Genomic DNA, 14373 nt, shown 5'->3' on the forward strand with positions numbered 1-14373 from the left:
AATTTCATTTGCACCATAACCATCCTCCCGAAGCTTCATTATGGTGGATGCTAATGCCCCCAGGGTTAGTCATTGAGGCAGGTCAATATGCTCTTCTTGGGCACCAGTACAGTGAGAGCTAAAGACTGCATTGGGTATGCCAGCTGGTTCGTTTTTTGTAGAGATCTCTAGCATTTGACCCAGTCTGAGCTGGACAGTTTTCATGGGTTCACCTTCTTGAAGGGAGCTCTGACATTGGCCTTGGAGACTGAGATCCGGGATTGACATCTGTGGCGGGTACTCACGTGGGACTGCCACTATCCTCCCTTTCAGAGCTATTCCCACTAGTGAATGGTGCAATGTCCAAGGATGAAGCAAGTTTTAGGCGAAAGATACAAAGGGTGGTTGGCGTGTAAAGCAAAATAATCTGCTGTGATCTGGAACATACTGCATGTCGGGCTGTTGAAAATAGCAGAGCTTACAGAGCTTGGAAGTGGAGCAAAAATTGTCTGCAGGGCTAGGTGTGAATAGCAGGGAAAGGGACTGGCAGTAAACCAACCTGGACCTGATGGGCCAAATGGTCTCATAATGTGCAAAATGCAACTAGACAAGAATATCATCAAGTTCACAAGTATAATTATGAGTAGCTAATATAAATAATCGCTGAGAAAGTATTGATGGTACTGTTACAACACTGTGACTGCTCTGAAGCCTTGTCCTGCTACATAGATTGGGCACGGCCAGAGGTAGATCCTCAGATGTTTCAGCTTGTGTAATTTTAATGCCCCATTTGTACCTGTCTGATATTAATACCATCATTAACTGGCAGTACGGTAGCATAGCGGTTAGTATAATGCTTTACAGCATCACTGATCAGAATATTGGAGTTCGGTTCCTGTACGGAGCTTGCACGTTCTCCCCGTGACCGCGTGGGTTTCCTCCGGGTGCTCCGGTTCCCTCCCGCATTCCAAAGACGTACGGTTTAGGAACCCGCAGGTTTCGTTTACTGCGGACTGTCACTTTAAAAGAGCGCTTCAGTGAGGCAGGGCGATGATGTTGTTCACTGACTGACACGCAGCTTGTTTACCTTTAAAACAAGGACACCGACAGTCACAGTCAGAAGTCAGAAGGAGAGAGAGAGAGAGGAGCAAACCTGGAAAAGGCAGCCGCTCCAGCTTGCCGAAGCTGGGGAATTTGGAACTCTGCCATACCCACCAGGGTGGGTCGATTATCGATCCAGTGCACATCGAATGTGTGGCTGTCGCTTCGTATAATCCATAGGAGTGGATTAAGGAATGTACTGTGGGACCACTCAAAGTTAACCCTTGCCAGGGTATGTTATGTGGTAACCCCTTGAAGACAACATCCCTGTGACAGATCACTTTGCTGGTAATTCGTGTGTGGATTGGGAAAGGCTCGACGGAAGATCTTTGACTGCTGATATTTATTAATTACCATCGTAGAACCTGTGAAATTCAATGTAATTGCCTTCTCGCAACGTTTTACCTTGGATTACAGATATCTCTCTCCCATCATTTACTCCATGGATGAGCTTAATTTTCATACTTTACCATCTCAAGACTCTAAGCCTTGTTCCCCCAAGCTCAATAGTTTGGGAGTTATACTTACACACATCTACACATAACACTGGTAACCTTTGTTTATCTTGGTTAAGTTGCTATATTATAAGTAGATACTAATAAAGATAGGGTTTTAACATCAAAACCAGACTGAAAGTGTGAACTCTATTGCTGCTGGTTCTTCTCTAAATTGTTACAGTTCGTACCAGTTAATGAGTAGTGGGCAAGCTATGTTGTCGCTGGAAACATGGCGACACTTGCGGGCTGCCCCCCCGCACGTCCTTGTACCGTGTTGGCCGTTGACGCAATTGACGCACTTCACCAACGTGTTTCGATGTAAAACAGTAGTAATCAAATATACTGTCATCTAGGTTTCTTTCCCCTGTTTTATAAATCATTATGTTGTATGTTGACCGTACAGAAAAGGCTTTGTGTTTGTCTAGTCAGAAATGTGTGAATAATGACTCTATGACTCTAAGGCTTTCAAGACTTTGAAAGGCAAAGTAAACAACGGGAAAGCATAAACATTAGTCCTCGGGATTAACTTGACTTGTTCTACAGGGTGTAGCAGCCTTAAACCACATTGGTACTGTCTTGTGCAGCAGATTAACTCACTGCTTTGCTGTGTAATACTGGATTTTCTTTTTCCAAAATTCCCATGCAATAATGCTGAACAACACCTCCGCCCATTAACCCAGCACTCCACACCTCCCACCACCACTACTTTATCTCTGTATATAAGCCATCTTATGTATTTATATTTATTGTGTTTTTTTAACTACTGTGTTCTCTATCTGATTGCTTTTTGTGCTGCATCAGATCCAGAATAACAATTCTGACTGGCTGCATCACCATCTGGTATGGGGGGGGGGGGGGGGGGGGAGGAGGAGGTTTGCAACCGCACAAGATCAAACTAATTTGCAGAGAGTTGTAAACTCAGTCAGCTCCAGCGTGGGCACCAGCCTCCGTACCATTCAGGACATCTTCGAGGAGTGATGACCCAAAAAAGGCGGCATCCATCATTAAGGATCCCCATCTCCCTGGACATCTCCTCTTCTCATTGCTACCATCAGGGAGGAGGTACAGGAACCTGAAGACACACACTCAGCGATTCAGGAACAGCTTCTTCCCCTCTGCCATTCTAATTTCTGAATGGACATTGAAGCCATGAAAACTACCCCACTCTTTTTTGCACTATTTATTTAAATGTTATATATATATTATAGATATGCATGTATTTATTATATATATATACTTAATTTTTAAAATATAGTTAAAAATTATATATATAAAAGACACAGGAGCAGAATTAGGCCATCTGGCCCTTAGAGTGTGGTCCACCATTCAATCATGGCTGATCCTTTTTTTCTATCTCTTTCTCAACCTCAGTTCCTGGCCTTCTCCCCGTAACCTTTGATGCCATGTCCAATCAAGAAACTATCAATTTCTGCCCTAAATACACCCAACGACCCAGCCTCCACGGCTACACGTGACAACAAATTCCACAAATTCACCACCCTTTGGCTAAAGAAATTTCTCCACATCTCTGTTTTGAAAGGGCACCCCTCTATTTTGAGGCTGTGCCTCTTGTCCTAGACCCCTCTCCATGGGAAACATCTTTTCCACATCTACTCTGTTTAGGAATATATATATATATATATATATATATATATATGTATACACTCCTTACTGTAATCCATATTTTTATTAGTACATATGGCAGTGTACTGCTGCCGCATAACAACAAATTTTACAACATATGAAAGCTGGTTCTGATTCTCCTTTACTAGAAATGACACACTTGGATCATTGACCGGTGAATTGTGCAGTGACTGAGAGAAATTCATAGCAGACAACTGCTGAGAAAGCACATCTCTGTCCTGCAGAAACAGTTGGTCCTCAACTACCTGTCCATGACTAGACTGCACTATTGGTTACCACCTTCAGCGACACTGTGCTTTTCTGGGAAACCCCATCGCAGTCTTAAACTGTGGAGCAGCAGCACCAGAGGCTCAGGTGAAACCTGGAACCCAGGAGCTGTGTCGGGCAGGTTGGTGGCGCTGTGAGGTGGTTCTCTACAGAAGAGCCTCCCCCTTATTTTGAAACGATGATCGTTGGCTCCAGAAACCACAGCCAGAAGAAACATCAACGCTGCTTGTATCATCGAGCCCCACTGGTTTACCTGTTAATCAGAGCCAGTTGTATTCAAAAGACTTTCTTTTTCTGTATGTACAATAGAAACACTATTATTAATTCTTTTTCATCCAGTGTAGCCAACATACACAAAAGGCATAAGGTCATAGGGCAATAGAGGACTTTCAGCCCAACCAGTCCATGCTGACCCAGCTACTCCCAGTCCTCCACTTTCACCCCATATCCCTCCTTCCTCTCCCTATACCTATCCAAGTACTTCTTAAATAATATTACTGTACCTGCCTCAACTACTTTCCCTGGCTGTAACAAACTTCAGACGAGTGGACCCAGGTACAGAATAAACTCAGGACTTGATAGTAGAAATTAATGATGAAGATTTATTGGGAGAATAGTACAGGGAGTATTCAAACTCGAGCTCGCTTACTCAGAACTTGAGTGGTAGTTCACACAGAATTCCACTGGGACTCAATGATGAGCGCTGGTCCAGACTAACCTTAATTAGAACATAAAACACAGGAACCCCTTGTGGGTGGAAATCAAAAACTAATCACTTAAGAATGAGAAGCATAAGGAAACCGTACTCACGTAGCAAGTGTCACGAGAAACATGGTGACGGCTTAATGATAAAAGTAGTCACTAAACAACTCTAATAAACTCAAATATATGACAGTCAGGTGAGTAGAGACTTGCTGCTACCTGGCTCCCCTCGCTGGTCCAAAGAGTTCATGACACCCACAGTTCACTCCATATACTCACCACCCTCTGAGTGAAAAAGTTACCAATAAGGTCCTTGTAAACGTTTCCCTTCTGACCCTAAACCTATGCACTCTATGTTTGGACTCCCCTACCATGGGAAAAAGATTGCTGTCATCCAACTTACTTACGTCTCTCATCATTTTAAACACTTCTATCAGATCAACACACACAAAATGCTGGAGGAACTCAGCAGGCCCGGCAACATCGGTGGAATAGCATCTATTATCCAATCCTGATGAAGGGTCTCGGACCAAAACGTTGACCATAAGAAGGAAACCCACGCTGTCATGGGGAGAATGTACCAACACCTTGCAGACAGCAGAGGGAAGTGAACCTCAATCGTTCCTTCTGTATAGTGTTAGCTAACAGCTACACTATTCTGACTTGCTCAAGAATTGGAATTGGAATCAGGTTTATTATCATTGACATATGTTGTGAAATTTGTTATTTTGTGGAAACACCACAGTGCAAGACCATGAAAAAAAGTTGCTTTAAGTTACAATTAAAAACTGAAATAAATAAATAGTGCAAAAGAGGAACAGTGAAGTGGTGCTCATGGATTCATGGACTGTTCAGAAATCTGATGGTGGAGAGGAAGAAGTTGTTCCTAAAATGTTCAGTGTGTGTCTTCAGGCCCTGTACCTCCTCCCCGAAGACAGCAATGAAACAAGACATGTACTGGATGGTGCCACCTTCTTAAGGAACTATGTTTGAAGATGCTATCAATGGTGGGGCATTAAAAAATTACTATAATTTACAATAAATAATCAAACATCCTCTCCTCTTGCTGCTGCCATCAGGAAGAAGGTACAGGAGCCTCAGGACTCACACCACTGGGTTCAGGATCAGTTATTGCCCCTCAATCATCAGGCTCTTGAACCAAAGGGGATAACTTCGCTCATTTTCACTTGCCCCAGCATTGAAATATTCCCACAACCAACGGACTCACTTTCAAGGACTCTCATGTTCTCGCTATTTACTGCTTTTTAAAATTATTCTTATTTATTTCTGTATTTGCACAGTCTGTTGCCTTTTGCTCATTAGTTGAATGCCCAAGTTGGTGCAGTCTTTCATTGATTCTGTTATGATTGTTATTCTATGGATTTATTGTGTTTGCCTACAAGAAAAATGAATCTCAGGGTTGTATATAGTGACACATATGCACATTGATAATAAATTTACTTTGAACAAACAAACAAATAGTGCAAAAGAATGAGGTACTATTCATGGCTTCATGGACCATTCAGATTTCCGACAGAGGAGCGGAAGAAGCTGTTCCTGAATCACGGATTTTGTGTCTTCAGGCTCCTGTCCCTTCCTCCTGATTTGTAGTAACATGAAGAAGGCTTGTCCCAGCTGGTGAGGGTCCATAATAATGGATGCCATCTTCTTGAGGCACCATCTGTCAGGGTCACTAGCGGACTCAAGTGCAGTAATCTCAGATAGTCCAGCAATTCAAACAAAGCAAATGACTTACTACAGAAATTAACCAAAAACACAAACAAGAACTCAGGCAAACTGTACAGAATCTTGAAGAAATTAAATCACTCACGATACACAGGAGAACTCGGTCAGAGTTTCACCAGACAAGGAGCCACGGTGACTGAGCAAAGCGGAGTTGGCCTGCTTTCCTGAAATACGCCCAGGAGCACGTCAGAATTCAGGACCAATCAGACAGCCCTGGTGTCCAGACGAGGCAGTAACCCCCAAAAACCACAAATATAATGCAAGAGATTGAAAATCCAATGCTAATTATATTACCCCAAATTGAATAAAAGTGAGAAATACAAAGAGAGCGTAACAATCCCCATGATCCCAAATGGGACACCTGCAAAATAAAGTGAAAGAACAGACAAGACAGCCCAAAGACAAACAATTAGACATAAAAGGTAAACAATCCAAGGACCACTGCGTACCAATGAGGAAATACAATCCACATACTGGCTGAAAAAAATACTAGCTTTAAAAAGGATTCCTGGTTGTAACACCATCTTTCCAAGATGTCCTCAATGGTGGGGAGGCTTTTTATTTAGTGTAAAGAAATAAAGGAGGCTTCATGACATCCAGGTCGAAGTCTGGCGAAGGCAGGTGAAAAGCCAATGCTGACGCTCTGGACAATCTCCGAAAGCACCTGCCGTTCTCGGCTGAGTTGTGGTTACAGAGAACAGCCTGCACCAATGCACACAGGAAAGTGCAGTTGTGTTGTTGCTAAACACTCCACAGTTGCCGGGTTACAAAACCACAAAGAAAACGAGACACTTCTGAAGGGACCAAACTCCCTGCTTGCAACCTGACGTAGCGAGGGTCCCCCTTTGTGATTGCAAGCTGCAATCATGGATATTACCATGGGAACTGGATGAGGCAGCCCGTTCCATCATACCTATGCAGGGCAGCAGACTCTAAACATCTCTTGGGTCATCATGATTGATGAACGAAAATGGAGGGAGCGAAGGGTAGATTAAAAGGTCAGCACAACATTATGGGCCAAAGGGCCTGCACTGTGCTGTACCATTCTGTTCTGTGTTCTAGCAAACTCACCAAAACTTATTTGCCAAAAACTGACCTGCAGGTGAATTTAGGTCACAAAATTTGACACTTCAGTCATTTATATAGTAACCCTCTTGTCCATTTCTGGCTCTCCCATGGCACTGTACAGCCAGTGAAATACTTTCTGAAGTGTTGTTGTTGTGATGTGAACGAGGTCACTGGAGAAACACTGAAACTAGTGGCTTTAGAAGTGTTCTATTCAACAGAAATGATCAATAGGCATCATATTGAGATACTCTTGGAAGATGAGGGCTCCAGACCCAATACTACATGACATTTTTATATGCTAAAGATCAAAGGTAACAGATATATGTAGTTTTCACACAACTTCTTTGCATCAACACTCCATTCAACCAAAATGGAGTGTGGAGTTAATCTCCACAGACAGCCTCCACAGAGGCTGCAATCTTGCACGTGCAGGCAACTGAGGTCTAATTCTTCTGAGCCGCATTGTAAATTCAATTTGCATCCATATTCAAATCTGAAGATTGGTTGCCAGTGAAATCAATGTTTGCTATATACCCTAACTCCAGAACACACCCTGTCTGTTGCCACCGTTGTAATCTAGTTAGCAAATTTGTAGCATCGGAGAGTAAGTCAATATGGATAACAGGCCTTTCAGCCCAACTCTTTTATACTAACTAAAGTGCCCAGTCCACTTAAGCTAGTCCCATTTGCCTGCATTTGACCCATATCCCTCTAAACTAGGGGTTCCCAATCTGAGGTCCATGGGCCCCTGGGTTAATGGTACGGGTCTATGGTATAAAAAAAATTGGGAACCCCTGCTCTAAACCTTTTCTATCCATGCACTTATTTGGATTAACTAGATAGATAGATAGATAGATACTTTATTCATCCCCATGGGGAAATTCAACTTTTTTCCAATGTCCCATACACTTGTTGTAGCAAAACTAATTACATACAATACTTAACTCAGTAAAAAATATGATATGCATCTAAATCACTATCTCAAAAAGCATTAATAATAGCTTTTAAAAAGTTCTTAAGTCCTGGCGGTAGAATTGTAAAGCCTAATGGCATTGAAATTGAGACCAACACAAGAAATTTGCAAATGCTGGAAATCCAAAACAACACACACAAAATGCTAGGAGAACTCAGCATCTGTGGAAGAGAGTAAACAGTCGATGTTTCAGGCCAAGACCCTTCTTCAGGCCCCTTCCTTTTCAGTCAACTGGTTACTTTTTTCCATAGACGCTGCCTGACCTGCTGAGTTCCTCCAGCATTTTGTGTGTGTTGTTTTCGATTAACAAGATACATAGATCACAACAGGGAAAACACTTCAAGAAAAAAAGTTCTTTCTTTAAGGATGTCGGCTGTGGGATAAACATTGAACAAGACACCCCAACTTTTCTTTGCCTTGAAATATTTTAAATCTACCTGAGAGGAGAGGTCACAACCTTGAGTATGGTCCCATCCAAAAGGTTTCACACCCACCAGGTCTATACCATATGGGTATGTCATCCAAGATTCCTGCACCCAGGTCTTTGCAGCGCGTCTTAAATCCACAAGGTAAGAGTTCCTCCGATATGAAATACCATAATAAAGCATTTAGGTCCAACTTCTTCCAATGAGAAAGCAGAACATGAACAACATGTGCCTAAGCAGGAACATGCACAGCTGTTAGTATTTGTCTTGAGCTGTAAACCGTCAGAGACCACCTGTCTCAGGGAGGCCACAATGCAGTGAGGATACTCCCGTGAGACTCATAATAATAGCTGGTAAATGGTGAAGCATGTAAGTTATACCTAGCTCAATAAAAGTTGAAGGTGGAAATGAAAGGCATTTTTGTTTCCATACAGTGAGCATTAGGTGTTAAAAACTGTTCATCCAACGTCTTTATCTTCCACAGACCCCAGCTCTAAAGACGTGGCAATCATTTTCCAGTATCATGCCAGTTCATTCAATATCTTGAAGTGCAACATGCCCCAAGCACACTCCAAACTCTAACAGAGTCAGAAAATGTTGAGGTCACTCAGCAGATCAGGCAGCATCTATTGAGAAAACAGATTGAAGACCCTCTCCCCACTAAAAAAAATATATGGCAAGGGTTTGAGGACAACTTCTAACTCAATGGATCTTATTATAACTCATCGCATGCAATACAGAGGCTGGAATCTGGAGAAAATGCTGGAAGAACACAATGGGCCAGGCAGCATCCATGGAGAGAAATGTGGGGGCAACGTTTTGGGTCAAGGTCCTTCATCTGGACTTATGATAAACCTGTCAACACTCCATTTCTCTCCATAGATGCTGCCTGATCTGCTGAGCCATGCGGTGCTATCTTCATGCTCTACCATTAGGCAGAAGGCACAGAAACCTGAAGTCCCACACCACCAGGTTCAAGAAAAGCAATTTCCCATCAACCACTCAGTTCTTGAACTAAACTGAACAGTCATAAACACTACAGTTTAGCAACAAGATAACCACTTTGTTCATTTTGACTAAAATAAACTTTATTTTCTTTTTTCCCCAGTCATGTTCTTTCTTTAAAAATTGTGATCAATGTATGTTTAATTTATATTTTTTCTCATGAATGCAGCTTGTATGATGCCATATGCCTGCAATGCTGCTGCAGTCAAGTCCTGATAAATGGATGACTGCTTATTCCCCTCCATATATACTGCCAGTCCTGCTGAGATCTTCCACCATTTTGTGCATTTATCTTTCCTACATACATGGCTTCACTTAAAACCTTCTAACTATCCTCATTCCCCTACCTCCATATTTTTATGCTGCCATCTTCCCCCTTCCTTTCTAGTCCCATAGAGGTGCCTTGGTCCAAAACATCAATTGTTTATTCATTTTGATAGATGCTGGCTGACCTGTTGAATTGGTGTGTGTGTGTGTGTGTGTGTGTGTGTGTGTGTGTGTGTGTGTGTGTGTGTGTGTGTGTGTGTGTGTGTGTGTGTGTGTGTGTGTGTGTGTGTGTGTGTGTGTGTGTGTGTGTGTCCATGTTGCTTTGGGTTTCCAGCACCTGCAGACATTCTGGTGTTTATGATCTGCAGAATCTCTTGCATTTGCAAATGTTTAACTGCACAAGTACATACATGTACCTGTGCTTGTGATAGTACACTCAACTTTGAGCTCCTCCAGAGATTTCTGTGCTTTTCTGCATGTGCTATGTTGATAGAGGAAGTCATCGAATGGGATTAGGAACGTGTGTTGTTCTTCTTTTTCATTTACTAGGAACTTTGAGCTAACTGAGCACTCCAATATTTCACCAGCTGATGTAACTCAACGAAACTGGGACTTCCCTGTCAAAGTCACCAGGTCACTAATTTCCACTTCCTTGCAAAAAACGGCCACAATTTTGTGAAGGCAAACTTAAAAAAACCCATGTAACCAACAAAACATTTTGGGTCAATATCCCTATGTCCAAAGTATTCCAGCTGTCATGATAGTGAAACAGTTAGCGAAGCGCCATTAGAGCACCTGCGACCCGCGTTCGATTCCTGCTGCTGTCTGTAAGGAGTGTGTTGTTGTTGTTGTTGTTTGTCCTTCGGAGTCAACCACGACCACGACTTCTGTCAGGTGGAGGGTTTGTGAGGTGACTAGTGAGGCCAATCCCGGCCCTGAAAGCTCACCCACATGTGGGACACATGAGGGTAGGTGCTGCAGTGGAAGTGGAGGTAGCTCGAGCCATGCGCGCGGCGCGTTTCCTCTGAGCCTCCGCGGTGCGTCTGATTTCTGCTGCATACGCTCCTTTAGTGGTCCTGCTCCACCAGGTTGGACGTGTGTACGTTCTCCCCGTTACCACGAGTTTCCTCTGGGTGCTTCGGCTTCCTCCCTCATTCCAAAGACATATAGGTCAGTAGGTTAATTCGTCACATGGGTGTCATTTGGCAGTGTGAACTCGTTGGGCCGGTTACCATAGCTTATCTCAAAAAATTTCCATTATTCTCTGTATGTTGCTTTATAAGCACACAGACAGGTCATCAACTATGCCTGAAGAGGAAGGTTGAAAATGTAGTTTACCTTGATAGAAATCGAGCCAAGATCAAAAAGATTTAACAATTATCTTTTTCCCAGGACAGGAATGGCTAATAGCAGGGGGCCTCATTTTAAAGTGATTGGAGGAACGTATACGGGGGATGTCAGAGGTAAATATTTTACACAGAGAATACTGAATGCATGAAACTAGGGGTGATGGTAGAGGCAGATACATTATTGGCATTTAAGAAACTCTTTGATAGGTGCATGTATGATACAGAATGGAGAGTAATGGGGGAGGGAGGGATTAGACTGACCTTAGAATAGGTTAAAACGTTGGCACATCATTGGCCAAAGGGCTGTTGTAATGTTCTATGTTCCATGATATCTATTAATTAAGAGTATTTAGCTTCACTGGGACTGTCACCCTGAAACTGTTGTGTTTCTTCAGTGTTTGTAGATCTCTGCAAGTGCTCACAGTACAAGAGAACATAGAACATAGAAATTTACAGCACATTACAGGCCCTTCGGCCCACAATGTTGTGCTGACCATGTAACCTACTCTAGAGACTACCTAGAATTTCCCTAGCGCATAGCTCTCTATTTTTCTAAGCTCCATGTACCTATCTAAGAGGCTCTTAAAATACTCTATTGTATCTACTTCCACCACCGCTGATGGTGGTGGAAGCTTTAATTTATTCAGCATTTTGAAGAGAACGTTTACAATAGTGAGAGAGTCTGGGACCAGAGGGCATAACCACTGAATAGAAGGGCGTCCCTAAAGAACAGAGGTGAGGAGGAATTTCTTTAGCCAGAGGGCAGAGAATCTGTGGAATTCATTGTTACAATTGGCTGTGGAAGCCAAGTCAATGGGTATATTTAAGGTAGAAGTCGATTAAGGGTGTCAAAGGCTATTATTGGGAGAAGGGAGGAGAATGGGATTGAGAAGGATAATAAAGGTGTTTAACAATTTTCCAGCATGGATAAAGCAGTGGCTGACTGGCAGGAAGCAAAGAGTAGGAATAAAGGGAGCCTTTTCTTATTGGCTGCCGGTGACTAGTAGATTTCCATAGGGCTCTGTGTTGCGACTGATTCTTTTTACATTATATTTTAATGATTTAGATGGAATTAATGGCTTTGTTGCAAAGTTTGCAGACGTTATGAAAATAGGCGGAGGGGCAGGTAGTTTTGAGGAAGTAGAGACGTTACAAAGACTTAGATTAGGAGAATGGGCAAAAAAGTGGCAGAAAGTGGAACACGGTGTCAAGAAGTGTGTGGTCATGCACTTTGGGTAGAAGAAATGAAAGGCTTGACTGTTTTCTAAATGGAGAGCAAGAACAAAAGTAAAACAGAGACACAAAGGGACTTGGGAGTCCTTGTGCAGGATTCCCTAAAGGTTAATTTGCAGGTTGAATCTGTAGTGAGGAAGGCAAATTCGATGTTAGCATTCATTTCAAAAGGACTAGAACATAAAAACAAGGATGCAATGCTGAGACTTTATAAAGCACTAGTGAGGCCTCACTTGGAGTATTGTGCAAACACGAGGAAATCTGCAGGTGCTGGAAATTCAAACAACGACACACACAAAATGCTGGTGGAACACAGCAGGCCAGGCAGCATCTATAGGGAGAAGCGCTGTCGATGTTTCGTCGTTTTGTGTGTGTTGTTTGGAGTACTGTGAGCAGTTTTGGGCACCTTGTCTTAGAAAGAATGTGCTACAACTGGAGAGGGTTCAAAGGAGGTACATGAAAATGATTCCAAGTTGAACAGCTTGTCATATGAAGAGTGTTTGATGGCTCTGGGCCTGTATTCTCTGGAATTCAGAAGAATGAGGGGTGACGTTATTGAAACCTATCAAGTGGTCCTGTTGAAGGGTCTCTGTCTGGAACGTCGATTGTACTCTTTTCCACAGATGCTGCCTGATGTGTTGAGTTCCTCCAGCATCTTATGTGTGTTGCTTGGATTTCTAGTATCTGCAGATTTTCTCTTGTTTGTGAATGGTGAAAGAGTGGATGTAGAGAGGATGTTTTCTATTGTGGGAAAGTCTAAGACCAGAGGACACAGCTTCAGAATAGAGGGCCTTCCTTTTAGAATGGAGATAAGGGAGAATTTCTTTAGTCCTAGAGTGGTGAATCTGTGGAATTCATTGCCACAGGCAGCTATGGAGGCCATCTGAATGTATATTTAAGGCAGACGTTGATAGATTCTTGATTGGTCGGGACCTGAAGGAAAGAGGGAGAAAATAGGAGGGTGGGTTGAGAGGAAAAATGAATCAGCCATGATGAAAGGTGGAGCTGACTTGATGGGCCAAATGGCCTAATTCTACTCCTATCTTACGGTCTTAAAAATCAGTCATGATGGAATGGTGGAGCAGATGTGGTGGGCTGAATGGCCGAATTCTGCTCCTATGTCTTTGGGAAAGGGAAGGTCAGTAAACTACTAGCTGCTTGTTCAGAGTTTAATCTCAGTCACATCACAAGTCATAACTTATCTACAAGAGCCACAGGTTACATTGTGATTTTTGTTGCTCTGTTTCACGGGGTCCCTGTCAGTATACGGGAGTTGTGCGGTGCATTTCAAAAGCTGCTGTTAGGATGGGGTCTGTAGATAGAGCACGCAGAGAAAATATTTAAAGCAGGAGATTCAGCACATGCTGGAAGTCTTGAGCGACGCACAGAAAATGCTGGAGGAACTCATCAAGTCAGGCAGCATTTATGAATGGGAAGACAGCACCAAGTGTAAGATTGGGGTTCAATACCCAGCACTGTCTGTCAGGAGTTTGTACATTCTCCCTGTGACCATACGGGTTTACTCTGGGTGCTCTGGTTTCCTCCCACATGCCAAAGCATAGTGACGCTTGCAGCTTGCTGCCAGCACACTTCAGACTGTGTTGGCCATTGACACAAAACAATGGATTTCACTGTACGTTTGGTATTTTGATGCACGTGACAAATAAAGCTAATTTTTAAATAGTTGATGTTTTGGGCAGAGACCCTAATGAAGGGTCTTGACCTGAAACATTGACTATTTTATTTTATTTATGCTTATTTTACTCCATAAATGTTGCTTCACTTACTGAGCTCCTCCAGCAATTTCTGTGTGTTGCTTAGAAAAGATATTTTAAGACCATAGGGCCATAAGATATAACAGTAGAATTAGGTCATTTGGCCATCGAGTCTGCTCTGGCATTTCATCATGGCTGATCCATTTAAATTCGCAGACCCAATCTCCTGCCTTCTCCCCATATCTCTTCATGCCCTGACTAATCAAAGATCTAACAACCTCTGCTTTAAATATACCCAAAAATTTGGCCTCAATGCCACCTGTGGCAACAAATTCTTCAGATTCACCACTCTCTGCCTGAAGAAATTCCTCCTCATCTCCATTCTAAAAGGATTCCCCTCTA

This window comes from Hemitrygon akajei, chromosome 27 (assembly GCF_048418815.1).
Source record: "Hemitrygon akajei chromosome 27, sHemAka1.3, whole genome shotgun sequence".
Classification (NCBI taxonomy): Eukaryota; Metazoa; Chordata; class Chondrichthyes; order Myliobatiformes; family Dasyatidae; genus Hemitrygon; species Hemitrygon akajei.